Source organism: Eleutherodactylus coqui, chromosome 1 (genome assembly GCF_035609145.1).
Source record: "Eleutherodactylus coqui strain aEleCoq1 chromosome 1, aEleCoq1.hap1, whole genome shotgun sequence".
Classification (NCBI taxonomy): Eukaryota; Metazoa; Chordata; class Amphibia; order Anura; family Eleutherodactylidae; genus Eleutherodactylus; species Eleutherodactylus coqui.
This window is the reverse complement of record NC_089837.1, coordinates 298,461,256-298,472,881: the sequence shown is the minus strand read 5'-3', so window position 1 is coordinate 298,472,881 and position 11,626 is coordinate 298,461,256.

Below are 11,626 nucleotides of genomic sequence, written 5' to 3'. Positions count from 1 at the left end.
TCGCAGAATCCACTTTGGTATCTAGTGGATCCCGCAGTTGGGAAATGTCCTCAAAGGGAACGGCTGCTTTCTTTGAGACCCTGGCAACCGCCAGGTCCACCTTAGGGACGGTTTCCAGGAACTCGATATCTGCTGGTGTGAAGACCATCCGATCCTTAAATTCTTAGGACAGGAAGAATTTTTGTTCTGCCTGCTTCCATTCTGTCAGGATCAGCTGTTTTGAGATGTCATTAACCGGGAATGACGGTTTTTGCTGCGGTAGGAGCCCCCGGAACAGGCTATCCTGAAAAGATGGCTGCTGCGGCACCTCTTCCTCCACCTGCATGGTGCGTTGGACTGCGGTTAACAGCTGACCCAGGTCCGCCGATGAAAAGAAGTACTTCCTTACATCCTCCATAGGCGGCATGGATTCTGAGGGAGAATCTTCTAGGAGTCCTTCCTAAGAGTCAGACTCTTCCATTCGTGTCCGCCTCACCCTTTTCATGGGGGGCGGAAGAGAAAGAGATGAGAGAGAGGCTTCAATCTCCTCGCGAATCATGGATCGGATGTCCGACATGCCAGAGGAGCCCTCTTCACGGACCACTTTCTCCGTACAGTCCGCACATAGGCTGCTCTCAGCGTCCTCTCTGGCTGACATCTTCAGTAAAAGTGCAGACAGGAGACATGCAGCGGAATCCAGCCTTTTAATTTTCAAATTTGGCGCCGACACGCCCCCCACGTGACACGGCCGCGCTGACGTCACGCCGGACCCGGGGGATACGCCGCATACACAGGGACGCTGCCGTCTAGGAGACACACATGGAGCCACTGCCGCGCGCACGCCGACCGGACCGGCACCCGAACCCCTCTATTAACGCTGGCATACCTCTGGCTTGATGTGCTGGATCCCCGCTGGAGACGCCGGGCTCTTGTTCCAAGCCCTCCAGGTACCGGGGCTGCTTCTGCCAGTACGACTACCCTCTGGGCAGCGTACTGGGGGAGGATTTTCACAAGGGAAACAGTGCTGGGTAGAACCTGCGGGTTAGGGTCCCCTTGTAGGGTCTCACCCGCGCAAGCCCTGTCAGCCCGACCAGAGAGTCGTCCCCCCAGGGGCGGACAGGCTGCATGGGAGTCTTTTTTTTTCCATGTTCACCTCCAGCATACACCTGGAGGCTCCGCTTGGACTGTCCTGTAGGGACAGGAAGACACTGGTGAGCCGGTGGTGGGAGTTACCTTTTGTGTTTTTCCGCTTCCTGTCCCAACAGGTGTCCAGCGGACAACCTCGAGGTGTATGCTGTCAGGATGACGAGGGGAAATCACGATTTAGAGTGTAGGAAAAAGCAGTTTTGTATAGCATGTTTCGAACGGTATTTGCTGTGGATCTGCAGTGTGGATGCCGAACACTTATTCCAAAATGTAAATCCATTTGTGTCAGCATCCTTAGGTAATAATCTCATCTTCCCTCGTGGATACCATCTGTCAGGTAAGAGGAAACACTAACTTTCTATCCATACCACGGCCCACGGTGACATCTCCTTCCTCTTGGCTACCTTTAGTAGTAAGCCGCAGTGAGATTTTAATTTTCCGGGCTCTCTAGCCTTCTGCGCCTGACAACTTTCCTCTTGGCGCACATGCGCAAAAGCTAGTCACAGGTCCATGCAGGACCAGATCGCAGCGGGATGTCTGAGGCCAGAGGGGAGTAGTTTCATCCCTCCTTACAGATCCAATCCACGAGAGGAGATGAAACTACTTTTTTCCCCCTAGGAACACATCGACCATTGTTTTCAATGGAGTATGAGGTTTCCCATTGAAAACAGGATCACAAGTGTACTGAAGTGATGGGAGGAGTGTTTGACACACAGCCGGTATCATGCTCAGCCATGTGAAACTAGCCTCAGAAAGGAGTGCGTTCATTCCAAAACGGATTCTAGATGATCAAAGATTGGATGATGTGGTTGAACCGGAAGCTGCTAATTACCAGTCTGATTTCGGTTCACCAGTGTAAACCATGTTCCCTATGTGAAGCCAGTGGAATGTGAAATTTTCCCTTTTTGAAATTATATGGGTTCCAGATTTTTCACACATTAGATGTATTATATGTATGAAGAGCTTGGTTGTGACACAATTCTATGGTTTTTTTTTGTTTTGCTAATATAGGCCTTAATTACCTGGGTTCTAAGGCCCCCTGCAGACGGGCGGAAATTCCGCGGCGGGATTTCCCGCGGAATTCCTGCCCCCCGGAAGCTGGCATAGAATTGCGTTAACAAACCCAATCCTAGGCAGATGACCGTGATTTGGCCGCACGAAATCTCGCGCGGCAAACAAATCGCAGCATGCTCTATTTCTGAAACGTCACTCACTGGCCGCTGGCTCCGCTCTGCACATGCGCTGGCTGCCCGGCAGCCGGCACATGACAGAGCCGGGCCCGCGGGAGCAGGTGAGTGACACACTGCTCTCTGCAGACGCTCGGGTCGGGTTTCGCTGCGAGAATTCTCGCAGCCGGATCCAACCCGGCCGTCTGCAGGCGGCCTAAATGTAGATTTTGACATCTAACCGCCTTAACCTGTATGGAACAAATAGGTTATGGTGGATCCAACCAAATAGGGCAGTGGTAGATTGCTAGTGGAACATGGTTCACATTTATATCTACATAGGGTTAATAATGAATGGGGAATAATGCTATCAGGTCTCAGATGCTGTGAGCTATAATCACTAGAGCCTCTAGAGGGCGCCCACACAATATGAGGTGAGTATAAGGTAGGACACGAGAGGTATTCTACTTGATGCATTAACACGGCAATTGACGCATGCTCAGTAGAGCAGATTGAATCCTGTATGGGCAAAGCAGTGTGGGCGACGACTAGACATGCGCAACTTTTACTGACATGTGCAGTGAATGACAGCAGACGCCGACAACATGACACTGGTTATCAGAGCTCTGGGAGGATTACATCATACCATTCCAAATGTAAGTAATTTTGTAATTAGTGCACTGATTGGTTTTTATAGGCATCTGGTATGTATAAAGAGTGTGATGTACAAGGCAGCATTAGCTTGACAAAGACCGATTGCCGGTCGAAACGTCGCAGCTAACTGCCATTGTCTCTTGCTGAAGTGGAATAAAAGTTGTTCCATCTTGGAACAGGAAATTACACCTCTTTGCTGCTTTCACTGTACATTTGTAAATATTATATGATCACAAATTCTATCGGTCTATTTTAACCACCTAAATGAAGTACAATATGTGGCGAAAAGACAATGGCAGAATTACTTGGATATGCAAAACCTTTACGGAGTTACTCTATGTTAAAGTGACATATGTCAGATTTGCAAAATTTGGCTCCGTCACTAAGGCGCAAATAGGCTTGGTCACCAAAGGGTTAAGGCCTCATGTCCACGAGGAAAATCAGGCCCGCTACGGATTCTCCATGGAGAATCTGCAGCGGGTCCCTCCTGCCCCGCGGACATGAGGGCTGAAAATAAGAATAAATCAGAATAAACTTACCTCTCGCACGCTCCGGATACTTCCTTCGATGCGGCGTCATCTTCTCTGCGTCGCGGCCGGATCTTCTTTCTTCGGCCCGGTGGATGCGCAGGCTGACGTCGGTGACGTGCCCCGCGCATGCGCTGTCCCGAAGCAAAATGATCCGGCCGTGACTGAGAGAAGATGACGCGGCAGCGAAGAGAAGAAACGGAGCGTATGAGTAAAATCTGATTTTTGTCTCCCGCGGATCCGGACGGCTTCCATAGGCTTCAATAGAAGCCCGCGGGAGCCGTCCCCGCGGGAGACCCGCATGAAAATGGAGCATGGTCCAGATTTTTTCATGCTCCATTTTTTTTAAAATCACTTTTATTGACCATCCGCGGGTATTTATCTACCCCGCGGGTGGTCAATGCATCCCTATGGGGTGCGGATCCGCGTGCAGGAGAAGAGTTAAAATCTGCTGCGGATTTTAATTCTTCTTTTGCCCGTGGACATGAGCCCTTAAGGAGTTCTCTCAAATCTTCTTGCTCTATAAAAACACAGCTCCCGCTGCCATAAAACAAGGAACAGGTATCACCTCTTCCTGCTGGGTCTCCATGACGCTGCTCGGTCCTTGCTACCCGTTTTACAGGCTCCAGTCGTGCCTGTATATGGGACATTTCAGGCTGTTGCAGCCAATGAGAAAGCTCAGCACTGAATAGCAGAGCACTGTCATTGGCTGAAGCAGCCTGCGACGCCTCGTAAGCAGGCTGGGCAGCTTATAAATGTGACCTGGAGCAGCGGCACAGTGGGTAGAAGTATATGCCATCATATCACTGAAAAGGCCTTGACACTAAAAGAAAACTTTATTAATTTATAAGAATAAAAAAACACTTCCTAACCCACTAGGGTGGTTAACCAAAACAGACACACAGCTACAGACAAAAACATATAACCATTAGAGATGAGCGAACGTACTCGTCCGAGCTTGATACTCATTCGAGTATTAGCGTGTTCGAGATGCTCGTTACTCGTGACGAGTACCACGCGATGTTCGAGTTACTTTCACTTTCATCTCTGAGACGTTAGCGCGCTTTTCTGGCCAATAGAAAGACAGGGAAGGCATTACAACTTCCCCCTGCGACGTTCAAGCCCTATACCACCCCCCTGCAGTGAGTGGCTGGCGAGATCAGGTGTCACCTGAGTATATAAATCGGCCCCTCCCGCGGCTCGCCACAGATGCGTTCTGACAGAGATCAGGGAAAGTGCTGTCTTGCTGGAGTTGCTATAGGGAGAGTGTTAGGAGTATTTTAGGCTTCAAGAACCCCAACGGTCCTTCTTAGGGCCACATCTAACCGTGTGCAGTAGTGTGGAGGCTGCTTTTTGCAGTGTTGCACATTTTTTTTTTTCTGTATATCGGCCGTGCAGAGCATTGCGCCCTGCAGTAATTATACATAGTCCAGGGCCAGTAGTGGTGGTGAGGCAGGGACAGAAGACATATTTATTGAATATAGGCAGTGGGCCTTTCCAAAAACATTTGGGAAAAAAAATCTATTTGGGCTGCCTGTGACTGTCCTCAGTGTACTGGGTCTGTGCTGGGGGTAGTTGTCCTCCTAATTCATACGCAGCCAGCTAAGTGTTACAGCAGGCTTGCGCAAAATTATTTCCTGGCTCTGTGTTGGCTGTTACATCACCGCTGTATTCCAGTCCACAGTGCAACAGTCTGCAGTTATTTTACATACTCCAGGGCCAGTAGTGGTGAGGCAGGGACAGAAGACATATTTATTGAATATAGGCAGTGGGCCTTTCCAAAAACATTTGGGAAAAAAAATCTATTTGGGCTGCCTGTGACTGTCCTCAGTGTACTGGGTCTGTGCTGGGGGTAGTTGTCCTCCTAATTCATACGCAGCCAGCTAAGTGTTACAGCAGGCTTGCGCAAAATTATTTCCTGGCTCTGCGTTGGCTGTTACATCACCGCTGTATTCCAGTCCACAGTGCAACAGTCTGCAGTTATTTTACATACTCCAGGGCCAGTAGTGGTGAAGCAGGGACAGAAGACATATTTATTGAATATAGGCAGTGGGCCTTTCCAAAAACATTTGGGAAAAAAAATCTATTTGGGCTGCCTGTGACTGTCCTCAGTGTACTGGGTCTGTGCTGGGGGTAGTTGTCCTCCTAATTCATACGCAGCCAGCTAAGTGTTACAGCAGGCTTGCGCAAAATTATTTCCTGGCTTTGCGTTGGCTGTTACATCACCGCTGTATTCCAGTCCACAGTGCAACAGTCTGCAGTTATTTTACATACTCCAGGGCCAGTAGTGGTGAGGCAGGGACAGAAGACATATTTATTGAATATAGGCAGTGGGCCTTTCCAAAAACATTTGGGGAAAAAAATCTATTTGGGCTGCCTGTGACTGTCCTCAGTGTACTGGGTCTGTGCTGGGGGTAGTTGTCCTCCTAATTCATACGCAGCCAGCTAAGTGTTACAGCAGGCTTGCGCAAAATTATTTCCTGGCTCTGCGTTGGCTGTTACATCACCGCTGTATTCCAGTCCACAGCGCAACAGTCTGCAGTTATTTTACATACTCCAGGGCCAGTAGTGGTGAGGCAGGGACAGAAGACATATTTATTGAATATAGGCAGTGGGCCTTTCCAAAAACATTTGGGAAAAAAAATCTATTTGGGCTGCCTGTGACTGTCCTCAGTGTACTGGGTCTGTGCTGGGGGTAGTTGTCCTCCTAATTCATACGCAGCCAGCTAAGTGTTACAGCAGGCTTGCGCAAAATTATTTCCTGGCTCTGCTGTGCGTTCCGTAAGCGAAGTCAGCCTCCAACCACAGGCCAATAAGCGGCACATTTAATTACAGCGTTCTGTTTCTGCACTACTGGTAATACACCATGCTGAGGGGTAGGGGTAGGCCTAGAGGACGTGGACGCGGCCGAGGACGCGGAGGCCCAAATCAGGGTGTGGGCACAGGCCGAGCTCCTGATCCAGGTGTATCGCAGCCGACTGCTGCGGGATTAGGAGAGAGGCACGTTTCTGGCGTCCCCACATTCATCTCACAATTAATGGGTCCACGCGGTAGACCTTTATTAGAAAATGAGCAGTGTGAGCAGGTCCTGTTGTGGATGGCAGAAAGTGTATCCAGCAATCTATCGAACACCCAGAGTTCTGCGCCGTCCACTGCTGCAACTCTGAATCCTCTGGCTGCTGCTCCTCCTTCCTCCCAGCCTCCTCACTCCATTACAATGACACATTCTGAGGAGCAGGCAGACTCCCAGGAACTGTTCCCGGGCCCCTGCCCAGAATGGGCAGCAAGGGTTCCGAATCCTCTCCCACTGGAGGAGTTTGTCGTGACCGATGCCCAACCTTTTGAAAGTTCCCGGGGTCCGGGGGATGAGGCTGGGGACTTCCGGCAACTGTCTCAAGACCTTTCAGTGGGTGAGGAGGACGATGACGATGAGACACAGTTGTCTATCAATGAGGTAGTAGTAAGGGCAGTAGGTCCGAGGGAGGAGCGCACAAAGGATTCGGAGGAAGAGCAGCAGGACGATGAGGTGACTGACCCCACCTGGTTTGCTACGCCTACTGAGGACAGGTCTTCAGAGGGGGAGGCAAGGGCAGCAGCAGGGCAGGTTGCAAGAGGCAGTGCCGTGTCCAGGGGTAGAGGCAGGGGCAGACCGAATAATCCACCGTTTCCCAAAGCGCCCCCTCGCGCCATGCCACTCTGCAGAGGCCGAGGTGCTCAAAGGTCTGGCAGTTTTTCACTGGGAGTGCAGACGACCGACGAACAGTGGTGTGCAACCTGTGTCGCGCCAAGATCAGCCGTGGAGCCACCACCACCAGCATGCGCAGACATATGATGGCCAATCACCCCACAAGGTGGGACGAAGGCCGTTCACCGCCTCTGGTTTGCACCGCTGCCTCTCCCCCTGTGCCCCAACCTGCCACTGAGATCCAACCCCCCTCTCAGGACACAGGCACTACCGTCTCCTGGCCTGCACCCACACCCTCACCTCCGCTGTCCTCGGCCCCATCCACCAATGTCTGTCAGCGCACCGTCCACCCGTCGCTAGCGCAAGTGTTGGAGCGCAAGCGCAAGTACACCGCCACGCACCCGCACGCTCAAGCGTTAAACGTGCACATAGCCAAATTTATCAGCCTGGAGATGCTGCCGTATAGGGTTGTGGAAACGGAGGCTTTCAAAAGTATGATGGCGGCGGCGGCCCCGCGCTACTCAGTTCCCAGTCGCCACTACTTTTCCCGATGTGCCGTCCCAGCCCTGCACGACCACGTCTCCCGCAACATTGTACGCGCCCTCACCAACGCGATTACTGCCAAGGTACACTTAACAACGGACACGTGGACAAGCACAGGCGGCCAGGGCCACTATATCTCCCTGACGGCACATTGGGTGAATTTAGTGGAGGATGGGACAGAGTCAGAGCCTGGAACCGCTCACGTCCTACCCACCCCCAGAATTGCGGGCCCCAGCTCGGTGGTGGTATCTGCGGTGGTGTATGCTTCCTCCACTAAACCACCCTCCTCCTCCTCCTCCTACGCAACCTCTGTCTCACAATCAAGATGTGTCAGCAGCACGTCGCCAGCAGTCGGTGTCGCGCGGCACGGCAGCACAACGGTGGGCAAGCGTCAGCAGGCCGTGCTGAAACTACTCAGCTTAGGAGATAAGAGGCACACGGCCCACGAACTGCTGCAGGGTCTGACAGAGCTGACCGACCGCTGGCTTTCGCCGATGAGCCTCCAACCGGGCATGGTCGTGTGTGACAACGGCCGTAACCTGGTGGCGGCTCTGCAGCTCGGCAGCCTCACGCACGTGCCATGCCTGGCCCACGTCTTTAATTTGGTGGTTCAGCGCTTTCTGAAAAGCTACCCACGCTTGTCAGACCTGCTCGGAAAGGTGCGCCGGCTCTGCGCACATTTCCGCAAGTCCCACACGGACGCTGCCACCCTGCGCACCCTGCAAAATCGGTTTAATCTGCCAGTGCACCGACTGCTGTGCGACGTGCCCACACGGTGGAACTCTACGCTCCACATGTTGGCCAGGCTCTATGAGCAGCGTAGAGGTATAGTGGAATACCAACTCCAACATGGGCGGCGCAGTGGGAGTCAGCCTCCTCAATTCTTTACAGAAGAGTGGGCCTGGTTGGCAGACATCTGCCAGGTCCTTGGAAACTTTGAGGAGTCTACCCAGATGGTGAGCGGCGATGCTGCAATCATTAGCGTCACCATTCCTCTGCTATGCCTCTTGAGAAGTTCCCTGCAAAGCATAAAGGCAGACGCTTTGCGCTCGGAAACAGAGCCGGGGGAAGACAGTATGTCGCTGGATAGTCAGAGCACCCTCCTATCTATATCTCAGCGTGTTGAGGAGGAGGAGGAGGAGGGGGAGGAGGATGAGGAGGAGGGGGAAGAGACAGCTTGGCCCACTGCTGAGGGTACCCATGCTGCTTGCCTGTCATCCTTTCAGCGTGTATGGCCTGAGGAGGAGGAGGATCCTGAAAGTGATCTTCCTAGTGAGGACAGCCATGTGTTGCGTACAGGTACCCTGGCACACATGGCTGACTTCATGTTAGGATGCCTTTCTCGTGACCCTCGCGTTACACGCATTCTGGCCACTACGGATTACTGGGTGTACACACTGCTCGACCCACGGTATAAGGAGAACCTTTCCACTCTCATACCCGAAGAGGAAAGGAGTTCGAGAGTGATGCTATACCACAGGACCCTGGCGGACAAACTGATGGTAAAATTCCCATCCGACAGCGCTAGTGGCCGAAGGTGCAGTTCCGAGGGCCAGGTAGCAGGGGAGGCGCAGAGATCAGGCAGCATGTACAGCACAGGCAGGGGAACACTCTCTAAGGCCTTTGACAGCTTTCTGGCTCCCCAGCAAGACTGTGTCACCGCTCCCCAGTCAAGGCTGAGTCGGCAGGAGCACTGTAAAAGGATGGTGAGGGAGTACGTAGCCGATCGCACGACCGTCCTGCGTGACGCCTCTGCCCCCTACAACTACTGGGTGTCGAAGCTGGACACGTGGCCTGAACTCGCGCTGTATGCCCTGGAGGTGCTTTCTTGTCCTGCGGCTAGCGTCTTGTCAGAGAGGGTGTTTAGTGCGGCTGGGGGAATCATCACAGATAAGCGTACCCGCCTGTCAACCGACAGTGCCGACAGGCTTACACTCATCAAGATGAACAAAGCCTGGATTTCCCCAGACTTCTCTTCTCCACCAGCGGACAGCAGCGATACCAAAACAATACGTAGGCTGCACCCGCGGATGGAAGCATTGTTCTCTATCACCATCAAAAACGGGGACCTTTTTGCTTCATCAATCTGTGTATAATATTCCTCCTCCTCCTCCTGAAACCTCACGTAATCACGCCGAACGAGCAATTTTTCTTAGGCCCACGAGGCTCAGTCATATAGTTTTTGTAAACAATTTTTATACGTTTCAATGCTCATTAAAGCGTTGAAACTTTCACCTGAACCAATTTTTATTTTAACTGGGCTGCCTCCAGGCCTAGTTACAAATTAAGCCACATTAACCAAAGCGATTAATGGGTTTCACCTGCCCTCTTGGTTGGGCATGGGCAATTTTTCTGACGTACATTAGTACTGTTGGTACACCAATTTTTTGGGGCCCTCGCCTACAGTGTAATCCAATTAATTTTTTGCCCACCTGCATTACAGCTGACGTTACATCAGTTGTGCTGGGCACTGCAATGGGATATATTTATGTACCGCCGGTGGGTTCCAGGGAGCCACCCATGCTGTCGGTCCACACGGAGTTGTAACTACATGTGTCCACTTCTAAAGAACCCCAGTCTGACTGGGGCATGCAGTTTGGGCCGAAGCCCACCTGCATTTAATCTGACGTTAGCTCTGCTGTCCAGGGCACTGCAATGGGATACATTTATGTACAGCGGGTGCGTTCCAGGGAGCCACCCATGCTGTGGGTGCACACAGAATTCCCATTGCGGAGTTGGGGATTCCCAGTTGTACCTGCCTGTGACTATTTATAAAAAACCGCGGTCTGACTGGGGCATGCAGACACCTTGACAGAATGAATAGTGTGTGGCACATAGGTTCCCCATTGCTATGCCCACGTGTGCAGCTCCTGATGGCGGTGGCACAGGATTATATTTCTCATTGCTTCTGTACAGCTTTGTGGGCTATCGCCCCGCCCCTTTTAAAGAGGGTCGCTGCCTAGCTGTGCCAACCCTCTGCAGTGTGTGCCTGCGGTTCCTCCTCATGGCAGACGCACTTATAAATAGACATGAGGGTGGCGTGGCATGAGGGCAGCTGAAGGCTGGGCAGGGACAGTTTGGTGTGCGCTGTGGACACTGGGTCGTGGGGGGGGGGGGGTTGGGCAGCATGTAACCCAGGAGAAGTGGCAGCGGAGTGTCATGCAGGCAGTGATTGTGCTTTGTTGGAGGTAGTGTGGTGCTTAGCTAAGGTATGCATTGCTAATGAGGGCTTTTCAGAAGTAAAACTTGTTGGGAGGGGGGGGGGGCCCACTCTTGCCGCTATTGTGGCTTAATAGTGGGACCTGAGAACTTGAGATGCAGCCCGACATGTAGCCCCTCGCCTGCCCTATCTGTTGCTGTGTCGTTCCCATCACTTTCTTGAATTGCCCAGATTTTCACAAATGGAAACCTTAGTGAGCATCGGCGATATACAAAAATATTTTGTGTATTTTTCCAGCCGTTGTATCACTCCTATATACAACTAGTATCAGCCTTACCAGGCACTGGTCTCTGCATCAGTGTATTTTTCCAGCTGTTGCATCACTCCTATATACAACTAGTATCAGCCTTACCAGGCGCTGGTCTCTGCAGCAGTGTATTTTTCCAGCTGTTGCATCACTCCTATATACAACCAGTATCAGCCTTGCCAGCACTTCACTTAGTAAAGGGTTATCAAGGCAGACGCAGCTTTCGCAAATAGAATTATTCTGCGCTCTGCCTTTCCCTGTTCCACCTACAACTAACGTTATATATATCACCTCATCCTGATGAAGCAGTGCTTAATAAAGTATTACACTGTGGAAACGCGTCGACGATAGACGATACCTTTAGGACATCGCTCCAAAAAAAAATCTCTTTTAGTGACTCCTGGCGATAACTAGTCCAGTTCAGTCACAGTGTTACATTACGGTGCTGTTGGACTATTA